Genomic DNA, 15,159 nt, shown 5'->3' with positions numbered 1-15,159 from the left:
TTATTGTTGCTTAGACCACACATCTTTTTGAAGGCGTTTGTCATGAGGCCCTGGTCTTGTGCAGCCAATATCAACCTCTCTTGGTCGTAATGGAGGGATCCTCTTTTGAGCCAGTCCAGGGAACCATCCCTATCAATATATTCTTGGGATAGTTCAGTCGGTAGGTATTTTGCCCGTTTATGGTTGGTTCATTCTTCTGTTTTAACACTATGGAACTGGCTAGTGTATTTTTTCTGACTTTTCTGGGCTATGTCAGTGGCAGGCTTGTTTGGGTTCTCAGTATCATTTGTAAGGCAATCTTTTCCAAAATGAGTGGCAAGTTGTGTTATAGATGTTGTACTACTTGCTCAATTCTGATAATGGTATTTAATTTTCATAAGCTTGGGGTTACAGGAACTTATTATGTACTGACCTATGCTGACGATTGTGGCTGTGTTGATGATTGACTTCCGAGAGTCCCATAACACCTTCTCGCCTGGGTAGGTACAAACGAGCCATGCACTGATTTCGATAACTAGCTCGGGACAAGGTTAACATTTTCCTTGTCTTTGTGTCAAGCCAATTTATGTCTTTCTGAGGCCAGTCAATAATGCCAAAACTATATGTTAGTACTGGCATGGCAAGTTGGTTAATTGCCGTAATTTTGTTCTTGTTTGTGATTTCAGTTTTGCAGATTTTTCTTACCCGGCGTAAATATTCTTGGCTTAGTTTCTCTCTCATCTTTGAATGCTGGATGGACTCATTTTCATCAATGCCGAGGTATTTGTATGTTTCCTGTTCATCCAGTTCTCTGATTACACTATTTTCATCGTGCTGTATATTTTCAGTAGATATCTTCTTGCCAGCTTTCAGAGTACACATAGCACACTTATCCAGCCCGAGCTTCATTTTGATGCCATTAGAAAATGTGTGGACAATTTTCAGTAGATTATCTAAATCCTTATCCGAGCTAGCATAAAGCTTAAGATCATCCATGAAAAATAAATGGTTTATTAACTTGGAGGATTCTCGTTGGCGGCTGTAGCTTAGATTATCAGCACCTTGGCAGTTCTTTAGAAGCTTACTTAGAGGATCAATTGCCAGGCAAAATAGTAGAGGAGATAAACTGTCTCCTTGGAAGATTCCTTTTTTTATTCTTATATTTGGGATGGATATCCTTCCCCCGTTATGGTTTAAGGTAATGGATGTTTGCCACTCCTTCATTTGGGTAGCTAAAATTTCTCGTATGGTCGGGTGGATTTTATATAATTCAAGGCATTTTAGTATCCACGAATGGGGTACACTATCAAATGCTTTCTGATAATCTATCCATGCCATATTTAGATTTCTTTTTCTTTTTCTGCAATCTTCCAAAATGGTCTTATTAATGAGCAATTGATCTTTGGTGCCCAGCCAGTTTTTTCTACATCCTGTTTGTTCCTCCTCAAGATAATCACCGGATGAAAGATGGTCATATATGCTGTCAGCTATTAATCCAGTGAACAGCTTGTAAGTCGTGGTTAGGCAGCATATTGGGCGATATTTGCTAGGGTTTTTGGTTTCTGTGCTTTTAACTATTAAGCTTGTATCGCCTTTTAATAGCCATGATGGTGTCGCTTCATAAGTTTTCAACATTCTGGTGAAACATCTGCTATAATGATCATGCAATGCTGTTAGCTGTTTTAACCAGAAGTTAGATATGTTGTCGATGCCAGGTTTCTTGTGATTTGAAGCTCGTGCCAGCTTTGATCTTATTTTATCTGGCGTTATTTCTGGCTCTGGCATTTCTCTTTTATTTTTGTTGGCATTGATAATATCCCCGATCCACTGGGTCTCTTCGTTATGTACTTCCTCTTTTTAAAATATGGGTCTCCAGTAATCGTCTAATTCCTGTTTACATGGGGGATCTTGGATTTTAATTTCCTCTTATTAGATTCCTGTAGAAAGTTCTAGGATTGTTTGCAAAAACTTATTCTGTGTCTTTGCATGAATCTTTGCCATGCGATGTTTAATTCTTTGGGCAATGGCTGGTATTTTGCCTTCTAGTTCCTTCACTATGCTTCTGATATTTTTACAATTTGTTTTAAATTTCGCACAGATTCTTTTGACGATGTTTCTGAGTCTACCTTCCACTGTGGGATTATTCATGAACTGCTTTAATTGGCTAAGTTCCTTTCTACAGGTGTTTATTTTTTTTATCAGCTTGGCTTTCCATTTTGGTGTTGCTTTGGTTACATTAGGTGTTTTATTTCCATTTTGGTGTTTATTCAGAGGAAGTATTTTGTTGCTAATGTACAGCCCAGCTGCAGATGTGACGTTATTTAGCTGCCTGAGGTCTATTTCTTCTGGAACAAGCCTTATAAGAGCAATATTGACATTGATGATCAATGACTTAAAGAATCTTGAGGCTTGTATTTTAGGTAACCTAGGTCTTTCTTCCATGCTCATATTGTTGACTTTTTCTATTGTGTTACAGAGTTCCTCTTCTATTTCCAAGTGCTCATCATCTGGTTCTGGAAGCAAAACACAAGGTGGAGTTTTTCCTGGTGAAGGAGTTATTTCACACGTTGATGAAAATGCAGATGTGTTACCTGCTTTATAGTGAGAGTGAGCTGGTATAGAGGATTCTGCAGGTATTTGAGTTCCTGATATAGAGTGATGCACTTCTGTTGGACTTTGTGCTGTAAGGGTTATCTGTTGGGTAGCTACCGACAACTGTTTCACTGATCTAAGGTGGTGGTGTTGCAGGCTCACATTTGCGGTCTTATCTAATTTGGTGGGATACAGAATAGGTTTCTCTAGTGGGTTAGCCTGTGTGCTTATTAGGACTGTTTCTCTCCTGTATGAGTTTTCATATGACTCAACAATTGTGACTTCTGTGCAAAAGAAGAACCACATACTTCACAAGAATGTGGTTTGTCTCCAGTGTGTATTTTCATATGCTTCAACAAATATGACTTCCGTGCAAAAGAAGAACCACATATTTCACAAGAATGTGGTTTCTCTCGCGTATGCGTGTACATATGACTCGACAAAGTTGACTTGTGTGCAAAAGAAGAACCACATACTTTACAAGAATGTGGTTTCTCTCCCGTATGTGTTTTCATATGATCCAACAAATGTGGCTTCTGTGCAAAAGAATAACCACATACTTTACAAGAATGTGGTTTCTCTCCCGTATGTGTGTAGATATGACTCGACAAAGTTGACTTCTGTGCAAAAGAAGAACCACATACTTCACAAGAATGTGGTTTCTCTCCCGTATGTGTGTACATATGACTCAACAAATTTGACTTCCATGCAAAAGAAGAACCACATACTTCACAAGAATGTGGTTTCTCCCCTGTATGTTTAGTCATATGACGCAACAAATTTTGCTTCCTTACAAAAGAATAACCACATACTTTACAAGAATGAGGTTTCTCTCCCGTATGTGTGTACATATGATGAAACAAAGTGGACTTCCATGCAAAAGAAGAACCACATACTTTACAAGAATGTGGTTTCTCTCCCGTATGTGTTTTCATATGACGCAACAAATGTGCCTTCTGTGCAAAAGAAGAACCACATACTTTACAAGAATGTGGTTTCTCTCCTGTATGTGTTTTAATATGACTCAACAAATTTGACTTCCATGCAAAAGAAGAACCACAAACTTCACAAGAATGTGGTTTCTCTCCCGTATGTCTTTTCATATGACACAGCAACTTTGACTTCCATGCAAAAGAAGAACCACATACTTCACATGAATGTGGTTTGTCTCTCATGTTTGCTTGCATCTTATTCCACAAAATGTAAAAATTCAATGAAGTGTATGATGATAGGCACGCTAATAAATTTCAACTTTAAAAAAATTTAATGAAGAAATTTATAAGTATTTTAAACCTTTCTAAATCACCAATGCAGAAAAGTTCTTCTTATCCATTAATGGATTGCTTTCATTGTTGTAAATTCTGGAAATATAAAATGAATTTATAAAAATACATTTCATATTGTAAAATTGTATTATGTTGATTTTTATGAAAAATATCCGAAACATTTCTTGTTAATAAATTTTTAAAAAATGAGTATAGTTTTATTAAATACTGATTAGTTAACATTTTTTTTTAATTTGACTAAAAATAATTACGTTTTTCTTTTCTATTTTGTAGGTGAAGTTTGATTATTCATATTATTTGATTCTTCAGAATACTGTTCTCATCTTGGGTGTTATTTTCCCAACGTTTCTATTTTACCTCATATCTAATTCAGGTATTTTTGTAGAACTTGGGAACCTTTCTCTTGAACTAAGAAACCTTTACATAATTCTGAATCGAACCGTTTATTTAGTATATGAGATTAGCATGCTATGGGATTGTTAGTGATGACTGGGTAAAAATTCCTTAGTAATTTTAAATTCTATTTTAAATCTCACTGAGGATTGAATCTTCAACATTCAGGCGTATGTAACTTACAACTGAATTTACCTAGAACTCTAACAATAGCACTATGGTCCTAGCAGACAATCCTAGTATTAATTTTTGGAACTATTTTGTTTCTAGACACTTTTTATTACTTATTACTAAATATATATATATATATATATATATATATATATATATATATATTATAATTATTTATAATTAATGGTTCCTACATCGTGTTATATATAATATAATTAATGGTTCCTGTATCGTGTTGAATATTAATGGTTCCTATATCGTTTTATATATAATATAATTAGTGGTTCCTATATCATGTTAAATACCATTCTAGGTATGCTTAGTAGTTGATCATCATCATATCGGAAGATGCACTGTTTCCTTAAGCAGATTATGCTTCATTGTTCACCTCAATCTGTGTGTTAAGCAAAACCAAAATTAAGTAGTAGGCAGGCAGGCTCAGACTCGTGATGCAAAGGTGGAAAAGAAAGTTGAGGTGTGTGTAAAAGTGTTGGTTGAGTAAAAAAAACAAAAATTGCAAACACAAAAAGTGGTAGTAGGCAGGCAGGCTCAAACCGCGAAGGAGGAAAAAAAATGTAACGTGTTAGATGTTGTGCCCATCGAAAGTGACATAGGTATAAATTAAAGCTAGACAATCGAAAAGGAAATCCGTTGCCTCTCTTGAACGTTTTTGTAAGACATACATACATATATACATACACACATTTAAACAGATGTTTACTCCTTATATTATAGATGGTAGAGGGTTTCCCTTTTCCATCCATATATATTCCACCATAACTGATTTTTCAATTTCTCCACATATTACAGCTTTTCAATGTTTTTTTTAAACCTTACTGTTAGTGAATAACATGGCTCACTACTTGATGCATGCAAGTGTCGAAGGTGAGAGCATCTGCAAAAAGCATGTCATATATATAAAACATAGAAAAAGGAAAAGGATGAGAGGCCTACAGTCAGCAAGGAATAAGCATCGCATAAGCATTGTTTACTCTACCAACCTCCCGGTTCACACTCTCCATCTCTAGCTAGGCACACACATATCATGCAGTATGAGAAAGAGAAAATAAAATTATTTATATTTTTATACAAAAACAAATCAAGATCGCAGTCCACACTCTCCATCTAAACAAAAATTTGATTCTGAGTTGTATTGTTATCTTATTCTTTCATCAGTAGCATTTGCAATTGTTATGATGGAGTAGCAGCTATTTTCAAATAGATAAGACGGTGGCTACAGGAGGTGGATGGATGATGTAGAGAATTGAAAAAGGCAGTGGGGTCAGTAACAAGATTGATAAGAGAGAAATCTTTCCTAAGGAAAACAATGCTGTTGGAAAATAGAAAAGACGGTGGCTACAGGAGGTGGGTGGACCATGTAGAGCAGTATTTTAGGGTGACCAGAGCACTGGATGAGGAAAAATATCAGATAGCTCTCTTAACCACATGGGGCCTGGTCGACCAATTCATGACCAGACTCAACTTAGACAATGAAAGTTTAACATGGGTTGATTTGAAGAGGTCTTTAGAGAACTACTATGGAATTGTCGCAAACCCTAACAAACAAAGTCGAATTAGCAAACATGAGACAGGATAGGTTAGAAGGGGTACCTGACTATATGCACATGATAGTTAGATGAGAATAAGGCGCTTTTAGTGGGATAGTCCAGGTTTGTAGCAGATACTAGTTGAGGCTATGGGTCTAGCCAGTTCCTGAAGATATGGAGACAGACGTAAAAGAGGAAATCAAGTACAAAGTAGGGGACTAGGATTTAAAACTAGAGAGAAGGAAAGAGGCCGATAGATAATTAGGTGTTATTATTTTGTTGAGGTGGGCAACATACAGAAATTCTGCTAGAACCATATCCAGAGAAACCAGGAGAGCTTCATTCATGCAATGCCACCCAGCTGAATAAGGGCATACCGATGCCATAGTTGATAATATGGGCGCATCATATTCTGTTTTGATTAAAATTGAGGGAAAGAATTATAGAAGTCTGGTGGATAGGGGCTCAGAGTTCTCAGTAATAAATAGCAGTGTTTTTAATGCACTTAGACAGAGACCTGAATTATGTGATAAAAATTTAAGAACAGCTAATGAGTCCCCATTAATTGTAGAAGGGCTTGCTCGATTAAGAGTAGAGATAGAAAGTCAGTCTTTCCACCATAACTTGTTTGTTGTAGAGAATCTCAACATAAGTGTGATAAAAACTGTGAGTACTTAAGAAAAATGGGGTGAGGATGTACTTCGATTAAGCTGAAATGATGCAGGCAGATGTAATTGAAAGATTGAATAGCCCATGGAGTATTCTGATTGTGTAAGTAGAAAAGAAGGATGGTAGTTGTAAAGTGTTGAACAAAGACGATTAAAAGGGCGGAAACCTCAGCAAATGCATTAAAACTCTCAAATCAAATATTTTGTCATCTTATTGAAACTTGTCGCTCAATACAATTTAAAAATACATCAAATGGATATAAAAAAATGCTTATTTAAATGCTCTGATTGACTTTGAGTCCCCCAGAGGGATTTAAAATGAAAAATAAAAATTTTGTATGGAAACTGAATAAATCACTGTACAGTCTAAAAGAAAGCGCTCACAATTAAAATTTCACAATTAAAATTTTACAATTAAAATTTAACACTCCATAATTATTTAATAGAACAAGAATTCAGGCAGTGTCCCATAGAGGTGTGCATGCATACCAAAAATATGTGTAATAAATACTTGATTTTGGTGTTTTGGGTTGATGATATATTACTCACAACAATTTTGAGCCAACACTTTAAAAGATGTTAAAAAATACGTTAAACAAAAAATTAAAAATTACCAATCTTCAACAATTGTCATAGTACCTCGGTATAAAGTTTACCTGCGAAAATGAAACTATAACAATGAACCAATCACGGTACAATGAAAAAATCCTGCTGAAGTTTGGAATGTGAGATTGCCAACCACCACCATTGAGATTGATATAAATAAGAATATAGAGATCGAAACTAAATTAAGAGACGATCGATTATACAGAGAAATTATTAGAAATCTAATTTATTTGATGACTGTCGCTATGCCTGATATATTTTACACTGTAACAAAGCTATCCAAAAACTTATCAAAACTGACAATTAAGGATTAACTCATGCAAAACAAGTCCTTCATTATCTAAAAGGAACGAGCTTACCTGTCATTGATACAATAAAAGCCCCACTTGGGTCAGCCAAATACTTGCTAAACTTAGATCTGAAATCAGGGTAGAGACAGGTAAGATTACTGTATTTGGATGATCTTTTATTATCCTAAGATACTATGGAAAGTCACTTAGATCACATAGATAGGATACTACTAGCCAGTTTACATAAATACAAGCTCAGGATGAATGCTATCAGTGTGGGGTTTAAGGAGAAGTACAGAATCTGGGGTTCAAATTAGTGAATGGGGTATATAGCCAGAACTGGACAAAGTCAAATCGATAAAATCCAACTCCAACTTGTGTGAGAAAAGTCAGAGTTTGGATTAGTATGACGTCATATTATTGATTATTTATAAAATATATTTCTGAGATTGTCGAGCAGTTAGTTCATCTAATGATGAAATATGTGGAGTTTTAATGTGACGTTACATGTCATTTTGCATTTGATAGCCTAAAACCAAAGCTCACAGATATGATTATACTGGCTTATCTTAATCCTGAGAAGAATTACAGAATGTACACAGATGCCCCAATCATGCGATTGGGGCATCTGTGTACATTCTGTAATTCTTCTCATGCGATTGGGGCATGTTTGTCACAAATTTTGTGTCACAGATTTTATCGATTTGACTTTGTCCATTTCTCGCTATATACCTCATTCACAGGAGAGACGTTGCGAGCCTGTCTTTGTTTTATCGTTACTTCCATGGCAAGTGCTCGTCTGAGCTCTGATCCCTGGTCCCCCCTCACAGATCTTTCATGAAAAAACACCCGTCTAGCTGAAACCACTGTCCAAAATTTTCCCCACTCTTTATCTGTGCCAAAACCAAAACGTAGATTCCAAGAACAAAGCTCCTTTCTTAGAAGTGTACGCCTGTGGAACTCTGTTCCGTCTGCCTGTTTCCCACCTAACTACAACCTGGATGTCTTCAAGTCCAACATAAACAAATTCCTGATGAAGCGTCCTCTTAACTAAGACACTTTATCAAATCCCAACACTAACATACTGTACACACAATAACCCTTACCCCCGAGTGGCTTCCAGTCCTTGATAAGTGGTGACCACCTTTCAAAACAAAATTATCTATGATCTAAGCGAGAGTAAAGATGTTAAAAACAAATTTACTTCTTATTTCATAAACTTAGTGATACGCAGATAAGATGGTACTTGAAAAAGTTCATAGAGATGGACAAGATAGTGTATTACTTGTCCCAACCCGACACCAAACTATTGGTAATAGTTCTAAAACAGATCCTTTGTTCGATAAAATGCATGCCCATTGGCTGATAGGAAGGGGAGCGGTGGATACTAGAAAGCTGATTGGCTAACTAAAATCCTCAACATATATAAAAACGAGAAACAACCACAGAATTCGCGCATAAGTCTGACGAATCCTATAGTGGATGAAACGCAGAATATTCAGTGTAGCTTAATCGCCATATATATTTTATAAATTACTAACTAGCTCTACCTACATATTGAGCACTTTTGAAGCAAATACTTAAAGTTTACGCAAAAATCTATACTTTCCTATATTAATTTTATGAGAGTAAATGAAGTAGTTATATATATATATATATATATATATATATATATATATATATAAACCAAATGTTGGCAGCTGTCAGATTTCATATGAGCTAAACTACAAATAACGAAATTATCACCATCCTATTTGCTCGACAACAGAGATGTGATTCTGCCATTAGATAATATATTAATGCCTTGTAGAGTATACTATGCTGATGAGTAATACTGGATCACTCAAAAAGTGATGCATCGATGTTTTTGATAAGGAATAACATTCAGGAAGTTAGGAACAAACTGATAGAGAACAAGGATAAGAAAATAAAGTCATTAGATTTTAAGATTGGAGATCTGGTTTTTTATAAGAACCACCAGAAGGCGCATGTGGAACATCTGTGGGCAACATCGATGGAGGAAAGTTCAATGAGTTGGATAGTGATTGAGCCACAGAACAAACTGATATCTCAATATGGAGAAGTCAACATCAATGGGAAAGGCTATTGATGGAACGGAGAGTCATGACACATAGCATGACATCAAAAATTGCAAATATTTTGAACACGAGTTATCTCCCATTTGCATCAATTGTGTTGTCAACCACAATAATAAGATCCATTTGGAAAGGCCTAGAGTTGGCTCGGAGTTTGGAAGTGGGGAAGAGGAACAAGTTAGAGGGAATTGTTTAGGTTGGGTAAGATTTATATTCTATTAAAAAAAATATTCTTTTCTCAGGGTTTGTTCTATATGTGACAATTTGGAAGATGATTTCAGCTAACAATTTTGTCAGACTATACGAAGTGTTATGGATGAGTTATGAAAGAAAAGATTATGAGAAAAATAAAAGAAATATTTTTCTTGTTTTTAAACTCGAGCATCAAAGTCATCGAGTGTCATCTACCGATGTTAATTTTAAATTATCAGATGGTATTCATCATGCATCGTGATTTCCCCATATTAAGACATTTAACAAAAGAAAAAAGAAACTTATTCTTGGAAAGAAAAAAATTCAGTTAACAAGACAATAACGAACTTTTCAAATATTAAGCAATGTAATTCCTTATGTTATGAATGGTGGCCACCACTGATAACATAAAGAATTACTTAGCTTGATATCCATAAAACTACTTGTTTGCGGCAATTTTAAATGTGATATTAGTTTTCAGCATACCCGAAAACCTATAGAATTTGTCATGGTAAAGATGACTGTTAAGATTGAAAGTAAGTAACAATTTACCAAAACGGCTTTAAGGCAGCCCCTCCCCCAAATATTCACTGTGTGGCCAGAAAGTGGGTGCTCATTTTACATTAAATTTATATAAAAAAGTGATCCTCACCTTTTGAAAAAAATAATTTTCTCATGTCATGAAAACTAATTCTCTGCACCACTTTTGAAGTATTTATTCATTTTCAGCATCCTTGAAAACCTATAAAAGTCGTCATTGTAAAGAATAGTTGTAATTTTGAAAAATTTTAGACATTGACCTTTTTTTATGTTTAAGTCGTTAGTGAAAACAAAATCTGATTTTTTTTAAACTTGTGAAACAGTTAAAAACATAAAATTATTTATAAAATTATTTATTTATTTTTGGTGAACGATAAAGAAGTTATTTTTCTGTTTAAGTCAGTTTAAAATAAAAACAATCGACAACGAAAAATTTCAACAATAAATCAACATTTTCATTAGGATTATTCGCTTTTTTTCTAATTTCATGTTTCAATAAAGACACAAGGACATTAAAAAACAAAAATCAAGAAAAATGTTATCAATTCTGTACGTGAAAGCGCATTAATAATTGGCCACCACTGATAACATAGAGAATTACGTATTAACCGTTTTAATGTTTAAGTCAGTATTGAAAACAAAATCTGATAGATTAGTGACCATTCGATAATAATCCGATGAAAAAAAGATGAAAATAAAAAAAATACACATACGTGCGCCATGTAGTAATACTTACGTTTTTGTTTTATAATCTGCTTTCGATTAACTTTATCTGCTTTTATAAAGGAAACGATTTTTCAAATGATTGACTTTACAAGCTCAACTTAACATTCAAGATGACGAACGGAAGAGCAAGTTCGCAGAAAACAAAATTGAAGAGGAAAATTAAAAAAAAAAAAAAAGAAATCATTTCGAAATAGAACCGATCTATTTGGTGAATATCACGGATAAAATTAGTATTATTTTATTTAACATTTTAATATTTACATGAGAGAGAACAGGTTACAAGTTTCATCTTTATTAATTCTCTAATTCGTTGCACGTGCAATTTAATGGCGGAAAATGATAGTTTTTAAAGCCGCCGTTTCGTATTTTTATTTATTTATTTTTATATAGATTTCCGATTATTTCTTGATTGTGTTTAAAAGATTAATCTATGTATACAGTAATACAAATCCGATTAATCTAAAGTTAATCTATACGAGAAAATTTAATTAAAGAGATTAAATGTAAAAAATTACAGGTGAAAAAAAAAAGGGTAAAATCCATTGAAAGCGGTCGGTGGTTCTTAGAACCACTGGTTCTATGAGAAAATCATGATTTAAATGTGTATGTCTCGTCTAAATAACTAACGGTAATTCTCTGATATGGCCGACCAGACGGGTGATCAAAAAGTCGGATCGAGCGTTCCGCGTACCGGAAAACGAAATGAGCCAAATCGAAATTGAATTTTATTTACATTTGAATAAAAAACAGTCGAGTTATTTTTTTTATTATTCAATGACCCCCCCCCCAAAAAAAAAACACGGCCAAAAGAAAAATTATCCACCAAGAAAATAAAACATAACAAATTAATCCGAAAAGCGCAAAGTTCAAGCCGAAAAAAAAAAGAAAAAAAAAAAAAAAGAAAAAAGGCCAATTGTCAATTTGATCTCATTTCGTTTTCCGGTACGCTCGATCTGACTTTTTGATCACCCGTCTGGTCGGCCATATCAGAGAATTATCGTTAGTTATTTAGACGAGACATACACATTTAAATCATGATTTTCTCTAGTCCAGATGAGTGCAGTAAATAAACTTTTAACTCGAAATGACCCCTAATGTACTAATGTATAACGTAAGACACAGAAAAGACACATTTATAATGCGTACACAGCTTTATTTTAACCAGTGACTGAACCAGTGCCACCGACCGCTTTCAATGGATTTTACCAAAAAAAGTTATGAAAACTGTTTGCACGTTGGAAGAAACTGACAAATTCATCTAAATTTAAAAGTTAAATAAATTCCTTGTAAAACCCCAAAATTCCCATTAAGAATAAATACTAGTTTTCTGGGCCTATTTCAAAGATAATTAGTAAAATAAAAGGTAATATTGGCAGGTTTCTTACCGGCTCCCGCAACGAAAAATAGTTCGTCATAAAGTTGTATCAAAAAGCGGAAGTTGATGTAAGAACGGAAACGAAACGAAAATTCTTCCGTTTTTTTTTTTTTTTTTAAATACTGCAATAATTAATTTTAATTATTTTCTTCTGTATCTTCACTTTTCACCGCAACAAAAAATAAAGTAGAAAAATATTTTGTAATAAAAAAAAAATATTAGTTGCATTCAAAATAATTAAAATAATAATTCACCGGTTTTGGAAATTTTGTTAAGAGAAGCCAACGAACCAAAAAAGTGATAAAGCAAGATAAGTTACTCTTCTACCTACATGGATAAGTTTTCCATGTTAATGTTTTTATTTGTTTCAATAAGTTATTCTTCTACCTACCTGGATAAGTTGTGTATTTTAATGGTTTTATTCGGTTCGATAGGTTACAGTGGCGGCTCGTGCCTGAGATTAGTGGGGGTGCTGCTTCAAAAATTTTACGTATTTTTTTTATTAACGTGTAAAGGGATTTGAATATATAAATAAATATTTAATCAAATAATAAACAAACATTCAAATAAATATTCAAATATATAACAAAGACAAATAATCAATCAGAAATGGATAATACGCAAAAACTTTTTTTATTAAAAAGATTTTTTTAAATTATGTACACTTTACAGAATAAAAATAATATATATATATTTATTCCTTTTCAGATTAAATAAAAGTTTGCGTTTTTTTTTTTTTTTGCAAACAAACGAAAAACATTTTTATAAATAACTTATTTTTTATAAAAACAAAAAAGAAAAACTTTGAAATTTACCTGTCTCGCTACGAGTGTTAATTTAGGAGTTTACTATTTGAAAATAGCGTTTTATTTAATAACAGTTTTATTTACAAAAATTATTTTTAAAGATGTATTTATAACAAAACATATTTACTCTTCTACCTACCTGGATAAGTTATGTATTTTAATGCTTTTATTCGGTTCGATAAGTTACTCTTCTACCTACCTGGATAAGTTATGTATTTTAATGCTTTTATTTGGTTCAATTAGTTACTCTTCTACCTACCTGGATAAGTTATGTATTTTAATGCTTTTATTAGGTTCGATAAATTACTCTTCTACCTACCTGGATAAGTTATGTATTTTAATGCTTTTATTCGGTTCAATAAGTTACTCTTCTACCTACCTGGATAAGTTATGTATTTTACTGTTTTTATTTGGTTCAATAAGTTACTCTTTTCCCTACCTGGATAAGGTATGTATATTAATGCTTTTATTCGGTTCGATAAGTTACTCTTCTACCTTCCTGCTAAGTTATATATTTTAATGTTTTTATTCGGTTCGATAAGTTACTCTTTTACCTACCTGGATAAGTTATATATTTTAATGCTTTTATTTGGTCTGATAAGTTACTCTTCTACCTACCTGGATAAGTTATGTATTTTAATACTTTTATTCAGTTCGATGAGTTACTCTTCTACCTACCTGGATAAGTTATGTATTTTAATGTATTTTAATGCTTTTATTCAGTTCGATGAGTTACTCTTCTACTACCTGGATAAGTTATGTATTTTAATGTATTTGAATGCTTTTATTCGGTACAAAAATCGCTTATGGCCGCCGCATTACATTACATGAAACATGCGGAAAAGTATCTTTTCAGTAGCGTGAAAATTTGATTTAAGAGTAAACGTATTCATTATAAGGCCTCGATAGTTCGAACTGAGTTGTCTCCTTATTTATTAAATGTATAAAAGATGTTCGTTTTCAGCACACATGAAAATCCCTAGTAAACAAGTTTTTGAAAGCAGATTTTGTGTTCGTCTACCAGGTCACAATTACCAAATAACCCCCATAAAAAAATTACCAGACCCCCTATAATGTTGATGGGGGGGGGCTCCTGTCTGGCGGGAATCAAACAGCATTAAAGAACGACAACACAGACATAGACGTTAACAATAGAACGGTCGCGAGAGAACTGCCGCCTGAGCTTACTTTATTAGAGAATTGCTCATCTAGTGTTATGTCCCTTTACTTGTGCACATCCCTCCCCATTTTGGTGGGACGACCTGTCTTATTGTAATTTTTACTATTTTTTTTTATTTTATTTATTTATTTTTTAACTTACTTTATTAGAGAATTGCTCATCTAGGGTTATGTCCCGTTACTTGTGGACATCCCTCCCCATCTTGGTGGGACGACTTGTCTTATTTTAATTTTTACTATTTTTTTTATTTTATTTTATTTTTTTTTTAACTTACTTTATTAGAGAATTGCTCATCTAGGGTTATGTCCCTTTACTTGTGGACATCCCTCCCCATCTTGGTGGGACGACTTGTCTTATTTTAATTTTTACTATTTTTTTTATTTTATTTTATTTTTTTTTTAACTTACTTTATTAGAGAATTGCTCATCTAGGGTTATGTCCCTTTACTTGTGGACATCCCTCCCCATCTTGGTGGGACGACCTGTCTTATTTTAATTTTTACGATTTTTTTATTTTATTTTATTTTTTTTTTAACTTACTTTATTAGAGAATTGCTCATCTAGGGTTATGTCCCTTTACTTGTGGACATCCCTCTCCATCTTGGTTGGACGACCTGTCATTTTAATTTTTCCTATTTTTTTATTTTATTTATTTACTTTTTTAACTTACTTTATTAGAGAATTGCTCATCTAGGGTTATGTCCCTTTACTTG

General features: G+C 33.5%; 1 long non-coding RNA gene across 1 annotated transcript; it reads right to left on the bottom strand.

Annotated features, from left to right (window-relative positions):
- Window positions 1–3,182: 3,182 nt before the first annotated feature.
- On the bottom strand, window positions 3,183–11,242 carry LOC145271268 (uncharacterized). The gene is made up of 3 exons (XR_013865791.1): window positions 11,097–11,242; window positions 10,473–10,562; window positions 3,183–3,932 (listed from the first exon to the last, which is right to left on the bottom strand). It is a non-coding gene; the product is annotated as an uncharacterized LOC145271268 (long non-coding RNA).
- Window positions 11,243–15,159: the final 3,917 nt, after the last annotated feature.

This window comes from Euprymna scolopes, chromosome 46 (genome assembly GCF_053919585.1).
Source record: "Euprymna scolopes isolate OS-2025 chromosome 46, ASM5391958v1, whole genome shotgun sequence".
Lineage (NCBI taxonomy): Eukaryota > Metazoa > Mollusca > Cephalopoda > Sepiida > Sepiolidae > Euprymna > Euprymna scolopes.
This window is presented reverse-complemented; position numbering and strand designations above follow the sequence as displayed.